General features: G+C 34.5%; 1 pseudogene; it reads left to right on the top strand.

Annotated features, from left to right (window-relative positions):
• Positions 1-14,803: 14,803 nt before the first annotated feature.
• LOC129943154 (viral IAP-associated factor homolog) lies at positions 14,804-15,802 on the top strand (annotated as a pseudogene).
• Positions 15,803-16,804: the final 1,002 nt, after the last annotated feature.

Below are 16,804 nucleotides of genomic sequence, written 5' to 3'. Positions count from 1 at the left end.
TCAACAAAATTACTGGCAAATTAAAGCTTAAAACTGACTTTTTCATCGAAAAAAGTAAAAAGAAAAACCTGAAAAAAAAACATATTAACTTCCCCATTTTGTTTTTGCTTTGCAAAGTGCCGTTAGCGCACGGCATCTTTTTTTTTTTTGTTTTCACATCTATTCATGGACTAATTGTCAAAATTACAAATACAACAATGTAAACAAACGGATTTGGGAGAGTGAAACGTACGAAAGATTCCAATCTTGGTAAATGGAGTATTTTTGGAAAATATTTTATCTAGACTAGAGTCCCGACTTAACGGGTTTGCTCTCTTTCGGCCTACAATCTAAATTGAGAGTATTTTGCCCGTTAGCATAAGCATGTGTTAGTTCTCCCGTGCATTTCTTATGGGAAAATCCATATTCTAAGCAGATGGTATGGGCTTTTGGTGAAGTTTGCACAATTTGGGGGAAAACAATGTGAAGTGAACTCAGCCGTTAAAAAGAGATACGTTTAATTCAAAAATTGAAAAATGAATGCAATCTTTTTAGTGAAAACTGTGCTAAAAACAATATTTGACATACAAATATTTTGGCATAGAAATTCTATGGTTTATATGAAAAAATTTGGTAAAAACCAAAAAAATCGTGCTGAAAGTATAGGCGCACCATAGAACTGCAACGCGAACGTGGCCCAGTCTGAGGGGTATGTCTCCCGCAGAAACGAACTCAGAACTCATGTAAATGTATTTGAATGTATTAGTGAAAGATCGTTACTCTCTTCATTATCAAATTCAAAATTTGAATTTCCAATTACTCTATATTTGCCTCTTGATCTTTTTTGTCTCTCAGAGCGAGGGATATATTTCCGCACAAGCAGCCAATCAAAGAAATAAGAAATAGAACAACGTTGCATGCAAAAACACTCTAGTAAAGATATAAATCCTTCGTACGTATCACCCTCCAAAACCCATTTGTTTACATTGTTGTATTTGTAATGTGAACGAATTCAACGAGAAAAAATTGACGTGTTTTCACGCATACATACCAAATTTGCGTACTATTTTTTGTAGAGTTTATTTTTTATGTAAAAACGGACTGTTGGATTTTTATATAAAAATTACTGAATATCGAAAACAATATTTTCTGTAAAATAAAATAAGTGTGAAGCCAATATTTTTAGTTTTTGAAAAGCTATTTGAGTCGAAAGTAAATGTTTACCAAGTTTTAGTATTGTTTTTTTTAGAGTTTTATTTTTTGTAAAAAAACTGTCAATGAGATTTTCTTCAAATTTCTATCAAATGTTGAAAACAATATTCCTTATAAGATAAAATTAGTTTGAAGCCAACACCAAAAATTTTTGAAAAGATATTTGAGTCGAAAATCAATTTTTAACAACTTTTTTTAGCATGTTGAAAACAATATTTCTTATAAGATAAAATAAGTTTGAAGCCTAAATTTCAACTTTTTGAATAGATATATAAATCGATATTCAACTTTTACCAACTTTGAGTAAAGTTTTTTTTAGATTTTTATTTTTTATAAAAAAAACTGTCAATTCGATTTTTCTCAAAATTTTATCAGATGTCAAAAACATTATTCGTCGTTGCACAAAATTGTTTTGGAGATAAAATCATATTTTAGTCGTAAAATTTGGTATTTTTTTCAGTTTTTTAGATTTATAAAAAAACCGTTAAATGGATTTTTTTCAAAAAATATACTTGGTTGATATCACGTTACAATATATTATATAAAATTTAATTCAAGTCTCTAGCGTTTTTGGTTCGTAAGATATTTAGGGTTAACCAAAATTTTCACCTTTTTTTCAAACTGCTATGGGAAAAAAAACACCTACGCAATTTTCTTGAGAGCGCTTTCTGCATCTTTCTGCCAAATTATCTGTATAACAAAATCTATTTGAAGTCGATATCTCTTCTGGTTCTTGAGCTATGGACGACGAAAAAAACGTCGCGAAAGTACGGACGTACGAACGTACGTACTGTTGAAGTTATGTACTTGTAGATAATGAGTGATTTGCGAAGGCCCAGACAAAAAAAACCCAGGACACAATTTATTTTAACAAGTGTTTATTTAATATTTAGGTTGGTAGGTAAAACATATACAGTCTCTGTACTTTTGATTAATTAAATTTACTTTATGGATTTTGTTTTATAATTGTAAAACATTTGCAGATGCAGAAAAAGACTACTCAGACTAGAGACGAGACAAGACGGTTGTAAAAAAATTTTTAAAAAAATGTAAGAGACAGAACATAAAAGAGACAAACATAGAATTTTGACTTTACAAAAGAAAGGATGAACAATGTTACCAAATAAAAATAATTAATCTCAACACTCCTCCTTAATTATTTTATTTCTTAATTCTTGAAATATTTTCCAAGTCAAAGGCTTGGTCAAAACATCAGCTAGTTGTTCAGAAGATTTGACATGTTTCAAATTAACCGTCTTTCCAATATGTTCTTGGACAAATTTTCTTGAAATTTCGATGTGTTTCTTACCCTTGGTGATTTTACCCTTATGTGTATTTTTAAGCATGTGTATAGCTGACTGGTTGTCCACATACAATGTTGTTGGCTCATTTGAATTTATAAAGCCAATTTCTCTGCCAATACGTCGAATCCAGCAAATGTCATCAATTGAAGAAACTGCAGCACGATATTCTGCTTCAGCAGATGATGTTGCAACAAGACGTTGTTTTTGAGCATACCAGACAATCGGACCTCCTCTGATAATAAGAACACCACTTGTTGAGTGACGTGTAGCAGTGTCTCCTCCATAATCAGAATCAGTGTAAGCGACCAAGTTTTCATCTCGATTATACAAAATACCACAGTTTACTGTCCCTTGCAAGTATTGAAATATACGTTTAACCATCTTCCAGTGACTGTTCATTGGGTTGTTAGAGTATCGACTCAGGTAACTAACAGCAAAGCTTATATCAGGGCGAGATACTGTAGATAGATATAACAAACTTCCTATGGCTTCGCGATAAGGTGTTGATTTTTCCAGTGGCCTGTCGTTCACGAGATTTTCTTCATCAGTTATCATACCACGTTCCATTGGAGTAGAAGCAGCATTAGCAAAATTGAATTTGAATCGTTGTAAAATTTTCTCAGTGTATTTTGGTTGATTAACGAAAATACCATTTGCACTGTCTTGTATTTGCATACTCAAATATGATAATCGACCTTCACGAGCAGCATCAAATGTCAATTCAAATTCGCGATTCAATCTTTTGAGAACTTTTGTCATGTCTTCATTATTTTTACCAGCAATCAATCCATCGTCCACAAATAACGCGAGAATCATACTTCTATCTTGATTGTAGTAAACACACGGATCATCATCGGTATTTTCAAGTCCAAGTGTTTTTAAAAACTTCATTATTTTGTCATTCCAGTTTTTAGGAGCTTGCTTCAAGCCATACAGGCTTTTGTTTAACTTGCATACGTCACTGGTACCATTCTGAAAGCCTTCGGGTTGATACATAAATATTTCCTCTTGCAGATCACCATACAAAAAAGCCGTCTTAACGTCAAAAGTCATCAATTTCATGTTGCTGGATGCAGCGAAACTGAGAATTAGTCGAATGGAAACATAGCGAACAACTGGACTAAATGTGTCATTATAGTCTATTCCTTCCTTTTGTTCAAAGCCTCTAGCCACAAGTCTAGCTTTGTATCGACCATCATTTTTCTGGCGTAATATCCAACGACATGTTAAAGGCTTGATGTAATCTGGTGCTTTTACCAAATCCCAAGTTTTCATTTTGGTAAGAGATTTAAATTCTTCAGTCATAGCTTTTCTCCACTTTTCATTTTTCAATGCTTCAGACACAGGAATATCTTCTACTTCTCCAATCATAGCAACATTTGATTCGTTTTCAAAATAATTATCAAAAACATAATCATTTAATCTTTCAGGCTTCTTCAAAGTGTGACGATCACGTAGGTTTCGACGAGTTGAATTATTTTCGTTTAATGGCTGGCTAGTACTTGCATCAGGCAGGAGTGGAACGTCATCTGAAGTTTGATTTTCACGGCCTTCTTCTTCAGGAGTTTCATAATTTGAACTTTCCAATTCAGATTCATCAAATTCTCCACCTGAATTTTCATTTCTTGTGTCCAGATTCATTTCAATATTTGTTGAATTGCTGTCAGTCTTCTCGTCAAAGATCACATTCACGGAGCTCGTTACAACTCGTTCATCAGGCAAGTACACTCTATAACACGGAGAGTCCAAGTCATACCCAACAAATATTCCTTTCTTAGATTTCTTTCCAGTCTTCAATCGCTTGTGGTCATGTATCAAAACATAGCAGTCTGATCCAAACGTCTTTAGTTTAATGATGTCCATTTTTCTTCCAAACCAAAGCTCGGCAGGACTCTTGCCTTCACATGAACTTGTTCCAGTCTGATTAATGGTGAACACAGCATAATTCACTGCTTCAGCCCATAGATTTTCGTTTAAATCACGTGCGTGTATAGCTGATCTGGCTGATTCTACAACGGTCCGCATCTCTCTTTCTATCCTCCCATTTTGTTGCGGGGTGTAAACATTTGATTTTGTATGAAATACACGAAGCTCGTTCAGCAGTCGTCTCGTGTCAGCATTTTTAATTTCTGTCCCATGGTCAGACCTTAAACACTTTACTTTTCTGTCGAATTGATTTTCTACCATTTTCATGAAAGCATTTAATTTTTCAGTTGCCTCATCTTTAGTTCTCAAGAAATAAACTGTTCGATAGTGAGAAAAATCATCCTTTAGCAAAAGAAAATATTTGGCTCCTCCCAATGAGTGCATATTCATTTCACATAAGTCAACATGGATCATGTCCAAAATATTTTCAGCAACCTTTGGATTTATTGGATGTGAAATTCGATGTTGCTTTCCATACACGCAACCTGTACAAACATTGTCATTCCAATCATCAACATATTTTATTTTATGCTTTTTCAAAATATTTCGGACGTACTTAATGTTTTGATGGGCAAGTCTTTCATGCCAAGTCTTAATTGAAACTATCACCATGCACTTTTCATCTAGTTCCTGACGAAACATCATCTTAAACAAATTTCCATCACGCTCTGAAACAGCTACAATTGATGTTTGATCTGACGTTTTAAATAAAGATCCATTTGAATCAGCAGCCTGCGTATAACCTTTGTCCAGCATTTGAGTAACCGAAAAAAGGTTGAAGGTCATCCTTGGAACATAGAGAACGTTTTTGAGAATAATTTTGTACCACTCACTTCCATCAAAGGCTTCCAGCTTAACATCACCACTGCCGATGCCTTCTAATTTTGTTGCATCACCGATTATAACAACAGCAGGATCTTCAAATGCAACAAAGTCTATCAGCCAATCTCTTCGTGAAGTCATGTGTTGGGTTGCAGCACAGTCTTGATACCATAGTTCACTTCTGTCATGATTTGAATTAATTTTATCTACATTTGCAGTCGTAAGTCCAAGAGTTATGAATGCACGTCGGTTCAAATTTGTAGATACATCTTTGCTGTTACTCAGATTTTCTCTTGGACAGTCTTTGGCAAAGTGTCCTTTAGCATTACACTTGTTGCAAGAAAAATTCTTTTTACAGTAATCCAAATATTTTGAACATGGTCTGTTTCTGCAATATTTCTTGACATGCCCCTTCATACCGCACTTAAAGCATTCAACTGACGACGATGAGCAACCAGACGATTGTGTTCTCGATGATTTGGAACTTTGCTTCGACATAAGAGCATTTTGGGCAAACGACTCATCGCATACTTTGGACTCAGTTAATCTGTCTTCTTCGAGTCTCAGGCGTTCGAACATTGTTGTCAGACTTTTGTCAACACCACTGACATTATCCCAAGCAGTACGAAAATGATGGAGTTTGGGTGGCAAAATACCCAAGATTCTGGTCATAATCCAGCTCTCTTTTATTTCTTCACCTTCGGCAGCTAGATCCTCGGCATATTGTTGGATTTGAATACAGTTTTCAATCGCTGATTTATTGCTATCGTATTTAAAATTAAAAAATTGTCTTTGCAGACCCTCAATAGTAAGATCTGACTTTTTACCATTCAGTAATTCCAATTTACATAACATTTGATATGCTGTCTGACAATTAGAAATTTTAATAGCAATATTACTACTTACATTCAGTCCAATGAGAGTTTGTGCTTCAAGATCTTGTTTGACCCATGCTTGAACTGTAGCATTTGTGTCTATTCCTTCGGGTTTAACTTTCACTCCGGTTGCAACTGGAAACAGATCCTTCGATTTCAATGTTAAATACAACTTGAACTTCCATGAAACATAATTAACATTGCCTTGCGAGTTTTCAGACAGGGTTTCCAGATGAGACTTGACGGTGTCCATGACGATTTTGAGACTGGTGGCTGACGGGTACGAAATACTAATTTCTGGCAGGAAGAGTTCGGACTTCACAATCTCTCAATAATCTCTTACATTCAATACAGCGCTTCTGGGCCCATAACCTGTTGAAGTTATGTACTTGTAGATAATGAGTGATTTGCGAAGGCCCAGAAAAAAAAAACACAGGACACAATTTATTTTAACAAGTGTTTATTTAATATTTAGGTTGGTAGGTAAAACATATACAGTCTCTGTACTTTTGATTAATTAAATTTACTTTATGGATTTTGTTTTATAATTGTAAAACATTTGCAGATGCAGAAAAAGACTACTCAGACTAGAGACGAGACAAGACGGTTGTAAAAAAATTTTTAAAAAAATGTAAGAGACAGAACATAAAAGAGACAAACATAGAATTTTGACTTTACAAAAGAAAGGATGAACAATGTTACCAAATAAAAATAATTAATCTCAACACGTACACACGCACGCACAGACATCTTTCTAAAAATCTTTTATTTCGACTCTAGGGACCTGAAACGTCGAGAAATGTCAAAATTTTCAATTTGACAAATCGGACCCATTATAATAACTTCCTATGGGAAGTTATAGTACGCAAAAAAAATCAAGAAAACAAAATATATGACAGCGAATTCACGATACCTACAATACCTCTTTACCCTTTTCTATACCTACACTACAATGTGCAACCACAAAACTTGCCGAAAGTTGAACCAAAAATCAAATTCTGCGTATACGATTGACTACGTAACACCCAAATCACGAGTCCATGACCTTACATCATACCACATACTAGAAATAAAAAAATATTTCTAAGAAAAGTCTTTTTTTTTGTTGTATTTTCTGTTATTGCATACCGCAAGCAAAACAAAGAATACAAAAACTAAATGAGCCATGAGGCCAACAACAAAAAAAAAAATCTGAGAGAGGATGGGCGGGCGAAATTCTTTTGCAAAGAATTCTCTTCATGAGCGCTGAGATGCAGTGGCATTCTTGGGAACTGGAAACTTTATTGTGTGCGTTTACAAAGAAAATTGTTGTTAAAAAATGCAAAATAGACCTCTTTTATAAAAATTAAATTAAATAAACAGTAGACGCAAGAACTTTTTACTTTTTTAAATAGAATAAACAAAATGCCAAAAAAAAATATTTTGCAATTATATAAGCTCCCAATACCTCACAATTGCACCACAAATGTTGTTATATTGAAATGCATTTTTAATTATGTTGCGACAAATATTTTTTTTTTCAAAATCGATAGTAAGAGTAATATATATGGTCCTTTTTTTTTTAAAAAAAAAATTAAAACTAAAAAAAAAAAATCAGCTCGCCCCATGAATTTGCAAAAAATATTGGAAAAAAAAGAATGCATTTTGGATTTTTCGTCTAAAAACGTTACTATAACTATTTAAAAAAAAAAATTAAAAGCAAATATCTTAACATATATTTAGAATTTGAAAAAAAGTTAAATTGACTTAGCTAGCTGTTATACTTTGGAAGTCTTATCAAATTTTGCACCTATGCCACAATGCAAATTTGCCCTATTTTTCATAGTTTTCTACAATTTTTCTTGGAATAAATAAATAAATTAAAAAAAAAAAGAAATCGATGCTATTTATAAAAATGTATTGTTTTTTGGAAAAAAATATAAAAAAAATAAAAAATTATATTTTACACACTGCCCCATTGATTTTCGCAAGTAACTACCTGAATTTAATGATTTTTTAGTGATTCTAGTGCTCTTAAGGAACAAACAATTTTTTTTTATTTTTTATTCCTTTATACATATTTAGTCCAATATATTTTCAATCAAAATCCGTTTATTTCGTTTAAATATTTAAAAAAATGTGAACGCTACAAAGCTAAGCGCAAAGCACGAATCAATTTTTTTGCATGCGACATGCCCTTAAGCCCAGTCTTGACGGATTAACAGCGAGGTGAGTATTTTGACAATTCTGCGAAAATGTAAACAAAACAAAAATCAGTATCAATAATGCAAATGAAAATAAAACAAAAATATTAATTTATTGAAATAAAAATATATAATGAATTTAATTTAATCCTCAGATAAAGAAGAAACCAAGGATAATCTTGCAATAAGAAAAGTGGAATCTCCCGAGTAGGAAGCCAGCAAGTCCGACATATTTATTCTGGAGTGAAGAGGTACAAATTGAAGATAAACACTTCTCAACAAGACTTTGTTCCTGGCAAATAAATCGCTCTATTCTGATGACTTATATCCTCATATTTAACCCTGTAGGAATGAGAAGGGCCGATTACAACGAAGGGATCGATGTCGCAGAAGACTGAATAGCTTCGCTATGCAACCTATCTGACATGCTTTATTTGTCGGGATGGATATATTTACAAGTCGAGAGTTGCTTTGTTGATGATGAAAATTCTCTCGACAAATAAAACCATGCCTAGTTGTCTTTAAAACTCAGACCGTACATTTACTAACTTTTCCAAAAAGGACACCCACTGTCCGGATAGCTCCAAATTCGTTAATACAACAAAAAAGCTTACATGGGTTCTGAAAAGTTTCAAACCTTATAAATCTCCAGGTCCAGATCAAATCGTACCAGCTGAGCCACAACTTAACATTGATATAACTTTGCCCATCATTGAGTTGATCTTCAAAAGTTGTATAAAGACCTAAGACCTATTAGCCTATCATCATTCATTTTCAAAACTCTGTAACGATTGATTGATATCCATGTACGTAATAGCTGATAAGAGACTATCAATGTCTCATCATGCTTACTGCAAAAGAAAATCGGTAAAAACAACCTTGCACACTCTTGTAAGAACTATCGAATACTTCCTAGAACAAAGGAATATACTATGGTGGCCTTCCTTCATATTGAGGGCGCTTTCAACAACGTTGACACATCCACTATCACTTCTGCTATGACGAAACTAAGCGTCGAATACTCAATCTGTAAGTTGATTAATCTAATGCTAAAAAGCAGGATCATCAACTCTTAGTTGGGGGAATTTTGCACAAAAAGGTCTGTCAGTAGAGGCACTCCGCAAGGTAGTGTTCCATCCCCTCTCCAGTGGAACATAGTGGTTAACGAACTACTAATACCCCTTGAGAGGGAGGGCTACAGAGTGGTTGCATATGCCGATGATGTTGCTATCGCCGTCACAGGTTAACATCCTAATACACTGAGAGACCTCCTCCAAAACGCACTCAATATGCTCACTGGATGGGTTGATCACTGCGGACTTAGTTTTAATCCTCAAAACACAGACCTCGTCCTTTTCACACGAAAATACAAGATCCCAGTAATTGTACCTCCTTCAATAAAAGATGTACCACTAATTTTAACCAATGAAGCCAAATATCTTGGTCTGATATTGGACGAAAAATTAAGTTGGAAATCTAATATTCAGAAAAGAGTTAAGAAAGCTACAGCAGCTCTTTTCCTTTGCAAGAAAGCCATAGAAAGCAAATTAGGTTTTCAACCTAGCATAACCAACTGGCTATATACATCTGTCATCCGACCAATACTGTAATGTACGGGGTTGCAGTATGGTGGACTGCAATGGAAAAAGACACATCCTATGACAAACTCAGCAGAGTCCAAAAAATGGATAGCAAAAGTATTCTTTTTTATACGGATGGATCCAAGACAAATGAGGGAGTTGGTATTGATGTGTACTCAGAAAAGCTTAATCTAAGCATCTTATTCCACCTTCCTAATCATTGTAGCGTCTTCCAAGCGGAAACTTTAGCGATCAAAGAGGTTCTCTCCCGGCTAAGAGAAAACGTGATATCAACTTCTGATATCCGCATCTTCTCTGACAGTAAGGCTCCTATTAAATATCTTGACGGTGTCTCAACCAAATCTCAAAAGGTCCTCAAGTGTTGATCGTCTCTTATAGAGATGGGGCAGTAATTTAAAATTCACCTATGTTGCGTGGCGGGCCACAGAGACATCACGGGAAATTGTAGAGCCGATGAACTCGCCAAAAATGGAACCGTCATGCCTATTCCACCTGAAAGGGAGAAGATAGGTATACCGATAGTAATGCTAAAAAAATAAGCTTAGTACCTCCCTAATAGGTTTCCTTACGGGACACTGACTTTTAGGCAGACACACAATACTGGGCTGGATTCAACAGTGGTGGAGGTTGATCTACCTATTTGTAGCCAAAATGCTAATTGTCGGCTGTGATTCCAATGCGCACCATACTATTTATGAGTTAGTACCGATATAAATAACAGAGGTGAGTCTCTTTTTGAATATATTCTAACAAGTAAACTGGTACTAAGTAATGTAGGTAGTGAACCAACCTTCGTCACTAAAATCGACAAAAAGTTTTAGATTTGACTCTTGTCTCGTTAAATCTCTCAAATAAAGTATTGAATTGTAGAGTATCAAAGGAGTCTCGTTTCGATCATAGATGCATCCAATTCACACTTATGGAAGAGTCCCCAAAACCGATCCAATTCCGGAATTATAGGAAAACAGAATGGCCAAAATATAGGGCGACTCTGAAAAATGTGATTAAACTCTTGAATTCGATCAAAAAGTCGATGAACTTACAGCAGCCCTCAATAAAGCCATTGAAACTGCCTGCACCCTCACTATAGTGCGGGGAAAGAAGAAACCATATTGATGGGCTGCTGAACTAGAAATACTCAGGAAAGGTTGTAGAAGGCTTTTCAATCGAGTAAAAAGACTAGACAACCCCAAGATTAGGACAATTATAAAGAATCCCTCAAAAAGTATAAACAAGAATTGAGAATAGCCAAAAGATCCTCATGGAGATCCTTCTGTATTTAATAGAAGAATCCTCGGAGGCATCAAGGATAAGGAAGATTATCTTGAAAAATCCATTTTTGTCCGTCTTTTGCGTCCTGTACATCTGTTTGCCGAAAATACAATTAGATTAGCCTTAGACAAAAATGGATTGTACTCTCCGCAGTCCTATTGATATGGAGTCTAATCTTTAGGTCACCAGCGGAAAATCAGAAAAATCATATAAGAAAAAAACCACATAAGCAGAAGTAACAGTGTTACTTTCTTTCAAACTACAAATAAAAAAAGCTAAATTTATTATTTTTGTCCTATGACTCTTGTCTTTTTATTTTGCATTATATGCATTTTTACTTGCATAACGAAACCTCGGGTTCTTATTATCTTAAAAAAATAAGCTGTAAACATCAAGATAGTTATGATCATACGTAGATCTAAGTCCACCAGCTGATAGTTGTTGCGATCCAGCCATAGTTCGTTGACACATAGTGGTTCAACTTCTAAAGGTTTTTGCTTCTATATCAACTCTCACCGCACCTCTCATCTTCGTCATCACCACCGAACGATCGTCGATTGCTAACCACTGGGCTTGAATACTACAAATTAATTACTTAGGTTGCTGGGAGAAGTTTTTAAAAAGAAAAAAACAATTATTTTATTTTAATCTGATACGGCCTTCTTTAGGAACTGATGTGTTCCTGATGGGTAACGGCTAAGAACTAACTTACAAAATATTCATCTTAAAATAATTACATTATTCAATCATATAAATAGTATAATTGAGTGCATGCATGAAATTGCATGAAGTGCATGAAACTGATCTGCTTACGGTGGATGAATGGTGACTCGACGGATCGTTATCTGTACGCTGGATGCATGGTAAGATACTTTCTTGTGAAAGATATGATATATGATTAATCTTTACTTTTGGATGGCATTTTAAATGGAATGCGAGTACGTTAACTCCCCTCTGTCTTAAATGATGCGTTCCGCATCTTTTTTTTCTTCGGTGAGATCATAGATAAAATATATTATCTAGAGTTTCGACTTAATGGGTTTGTTCTCTTTTGGCCTACAAACTAAATTGAGAGAATTTTGCTCTGCTTTTGGCACACAAATTCTATGGTTTTTCTGAAAAATTCCGCTTAAAACAGAAAAAATCGTGAAAGTATAGGCGCATCCTAGACCTGCAATGCGAACGCGGTCAAATTTAAGGTAAGTCCAGTTTTGACGGATTACCAGCGAGGTGAGTATTTTGACAATTCTGCGAAAATGTAAACAAAACGAAATTCAGTATCAATAAAAAATATAGGTAAAACAAAAATATTAATTTATTGAAATAAAAATATGTTATGAATTTAAGTTAATCCTCAGATAAAGAAGAAACCAAGGAAAATGTTGCAACAAGAAAAGTGGAATCCCCCGAGTAGGAAGCCAGCAACGCCGTAATATTTATTCTGGACTGAAGAGGTACAAATTGAAGGTAAATGTGTTGACATTAATTTTATACTCAAATTATATGAATATTGTTTTTTTTGCCTTTTAGTTGAAATTACACTTCTCAACAAGACTTTGTTCCTGGCAATCAAATCGCTCTATTCTGATGGCTTATATCCTCATTTTTAACGCTGTAGGAACGAGAAGGGCCGTGTTCAGCGAAGGGATCGATGTCACAGAAGACTGAAAAGCTTCGCTATGAAATCTGTCTGACATGCTTCATTTGTCGAGATGGATATACAAGTTAAGAGTTGCTATGAAGTTAAGGAATCTCTTTACTTGGTGGTCATTCATAGCCAAGCCAACTTGAACAAGTACAAGTTGAATCAACTGCAGCGTTTTATGGCAGTAGCACATTCACGTCATGTGTCACCATCTGTGCAATGCAAAGCACTTCTTTCAGCCAGCTAAGGATAAGCGAAAGATTGCAGTTTATGCAAGTCCTTCCTCATGATGTGAACAATAGTTAATTTAATCAACAGTCAGTTTTTCAAGACAGTACCTACCACAGTGGCCAATTGATCTATTTCACTATGTTATTTTTTACAGAAATTCACATTTGAATATCTTCCTTTTACATTTTTTGGCAAACTCTCTGATGTAGTTGGTGAGGATGTGTTTATAAATAATAAAATAAGAACCATCTTAATTTTTGCTTTTTCTAAGTTAAATTGTAGGTCTCTGGAATTCAATTGAAATACCTTAATTGATTCATCTTAAATTCAATTCAAACCCGAATCTAGAATTACTCATCAAATAAGGCTCTTAAGATATTATTTTGTTTATAATTCGAAAGCAATTATATACATAAATACAAGCCTTTTCGAAGCTATCAATTTCATGAAATAGTTTTTAAAAAATGTTTGATTATTATAAAAATCTATAATATCTTCCTTCAATATTTTCTTCCTTTACAATTTTGTACTATTTTCTATAACGAATTTGTAGTCTTAAGATTATAACATCAAGTTCTTGTAATATATATTGAAAAAAATACAAAAATAAATAATATAATATAAAATAAGGTGTTCGGATTCGTAATCAGCATCAAAAATTAAACGAAGTATTTATTATTTATAACCACAAAAGAATTACAATCTAGTTTTTTTCAAAACTTCAGGTAAAGTCAAATGAAGACTTATGAGTCTTTGATAACTTATAAGAAATAACGAAAACTAAGTGAAATAGCAAAATGATTTGAACTGGTGCTAGAAGCCAAGATATGTACTTTGCAAAATCATCTTGCAATTTAAAGTTAAGAGATACGTCATGCTTTACCGGTTTTAAGAACCTGATGTAATAGAAAATTTTGAAGTAGAGGTTTGAAGTCAGAATATCTTAATCCTCTCAAAAAAGAACGAGTTTCTGACCAATGCTATTGACCACATGAAATCACAAAGAAATACATACGAACGTGATGAACCAAAACATAGGAATAGGATTAAAAATACTAAGTTTTTAATTTTGTTGAATTAAACATATATATACTACATATGTAGTACCCGTGGTATGATGGTTAGTGCGGTGCACTGTCAGTCGTTCCTTAACTTTCAAAGATAGAACAATCATAAGTGATTGCTAGTGTTAATTTCAAATTAAACAATATATAAGAAAAGTGCATTTGTAGGGTTGTGCAGTTAAGAAAGCAGTAATAAACAGTTTTCAATAAGAAATCGGTAGCCTAGTGGAGGTGGCATCCGAAGAATAGAGAAGTTTCGGGTGTTCGAGTGGCAGTGTTTACGACGCTGTACCGGCTTATATCGAACAGCCGAATCTTCTTATGTGCATTACTATTCCAACGAGGTCCTATACAACGGGGCTCTAATCAACAGAATTGACAATTGCGTGATAAAACTCGTTCGAGGTCACCTTGCAAGAGCTATGTCTTCGACCAACAATTTAATTTTCGGGGCGTTCTATCCGAACGACGAATATTTTGAAAGTGCACTCTTGAGCGGCTTCATTCCAACAGAAGCATTCCTCCTTTTAGACAGATGCAGTCAGATACAGGATAGACTGGCAGTTCCGTTAATCTACCACGTCAGACGACGACGTACCGTGGATAGGCGACTCCTGTACAATTGGGACGTCATGGCACAAGGCGGAGCAGAGCTCCTTCGGTTCAGTAGGGCTGTGTCCGAACGGGACCGAACTTCAATCGGCACTTGATAGTGGGTAGTCGGGATACTTGTGTTATAGTTTTAGGCATTGACACACCATATAAAGACCGGAATCTTTCGTACGTTTTACCTTCCAATACCCATTTGTTTACATTGTTTTATTTGTGATTTTGACATTACGTCCATTTTGAAATGTGAAATCCAACAACAATTCAATGCGGTGCATTACCTTATTTTTACAGTTTTTTTTTTTTTTTTAAATTGCTGTGGTAAGAGTTTTAGATTTGATTTTAGCTGTCAAATGAAGCATTTGTTGTTTTGTTAATTTGTTGAAAAATGCAGGACCCAAATTAAGATTCCGAATGGAATGATGTCTTCCGTGCAAAAGGTATCCTTCCACCCATGCCCAAGAATGCCATTGAGAAGTGAACTGGTGGTGAGAAGCAGAAAAATATCGAAGAAATGAACATGGACGAATCTGAAGAGTCCCAAGACGAAAGTGTTCGCGAGGAATATCGTCACAAACGATTGGCATAGATGCGAGCATTCGCAGACAAGGCTCTTTTCGGTTCAGTGTGGGAAATTTTCGGACAAGATTTCGTCAACGAAGTGACCAAAGCTGGAGAAGGTATCTGGGTTGTGTTGCATTTGTACACAAACGGTGTGCCGCTCTGTTCGGTCATACACCACCATATGCAACAGTTCCTGTGGTCGATAGCCACCACCTGCATCCCAAATTTAACAGAGAAGCATCTGCCAACAGTGTTTATTTATTTTGAAGCCCAAATGAGAAAGCAATTCATTGGTGCCTTGGAGCTTCGTGGTTAAAAATTGACGACCGATGAATTGGAGTTCATGTTCGGTCAGTGTGGTTCAATTCCAACTGAAATCAAGGAAGATTCCAAGCAACAAACTCGTGACAAAATGCTCAGCGACCTGGAATCCGTTGATTTCTATTGATTTCGCAATTAGGAAGAAATATTGTTAGATTTTTAATATTTAATTTTGTGTTCGAATGGATTTTTATATATTCAAATAATAATAATAAAAAAAAAGGAATCATAGGTTCCACGAAAAATTAAAAGCTAAATGCAAATTTTAATATTGTTTTATTAACTCCGAGTCAGCCGAAAAAAAAATTAATGAAAAAATGCTTAAACATTTTTAATAGAAAACAAAAAACATTGGAACTCACTTGGACGTGTTCTTTTAATTTGTTTTGTTTTTTACTAAAAAGTGTAAATGCAAAGTTCTTACTCACACTTTGAGGATTCCAAGAAGGTATAAACCATTCCTGTAGGTACACTATTGTTTCAAGGACACGACCAAATGAATTCCAATGTTCGTATTTTCGTATCGAAAATGTTTAAAAATGCGAACATTGGAATTCATTTGGTCGTCATCAAACTTTGTCGCTGAGTTATCGTACTCTTCCCAAAAAATGCAATAGGTAATGTCGTTGTAGCCACTAGGTGCCACCCCTTAAGAATTTCTCATCACTATTCCTTATTTTCGTGGTAAATTGACTTTAGAGGGTGGTGAATTGATGTTAGCAGTGGTGAATTGATGTTAGACCTAAGGGCGCGTGTAAGTTGACGTTTCAGCTTGTAGGCAAACCAGTTTTAATTAGAAAAGGTATGGTGGCACAAAAAGAAATAGAAAACAAATACAAAACGAAAACAGTAAAAAAGCATTAAAAAAACATGGAATAAAAAAAAATTAAACAAGACAACAAAATATGAAAAACAAATATGTTAGTTAGTTAGATTTGCTGCTGTGGTTGTTCTAGTTTTAAGTAGTTTATAGGTAGAATAGGTAGTTTAAGTTAGCTTTAAGTTTTATATTAAGGACCTTATTTTAAGTAGTTTTTAAGTAAAAATAAAAAAGGATCTTGATATAAGTTAAGTTAAGAATAAGTAAAATAGATCTTACGGCCGAAAGGCATTAGTAGTTAGTGTTATGGTTTAACTTAGAGCGTCCGTATGGTACCATTAAGTTAGTTGTAAGTTATGGATAATTAGTCTAGTTA

Source organism: Eupeodes corollae, chromosome 1, assembly GCF_945859685.1.
Source record: "Eupeodes corollae chromosome 1, idEupCoro1.1, whole genome shotgun sequence".
In the NCBI taxonomy this organism is placed as follows: Eukaryota; Metazoa; Arthropoda; class Insecta; order Diptera; family Syrphidae; genus Eupeodes; species Eupeodes corollae.
The sequence above is the reverse complement of the archived record's forward strand: the minus strand, read 5'-3'. Positions and strand labels throughout refer to the sequence as shown.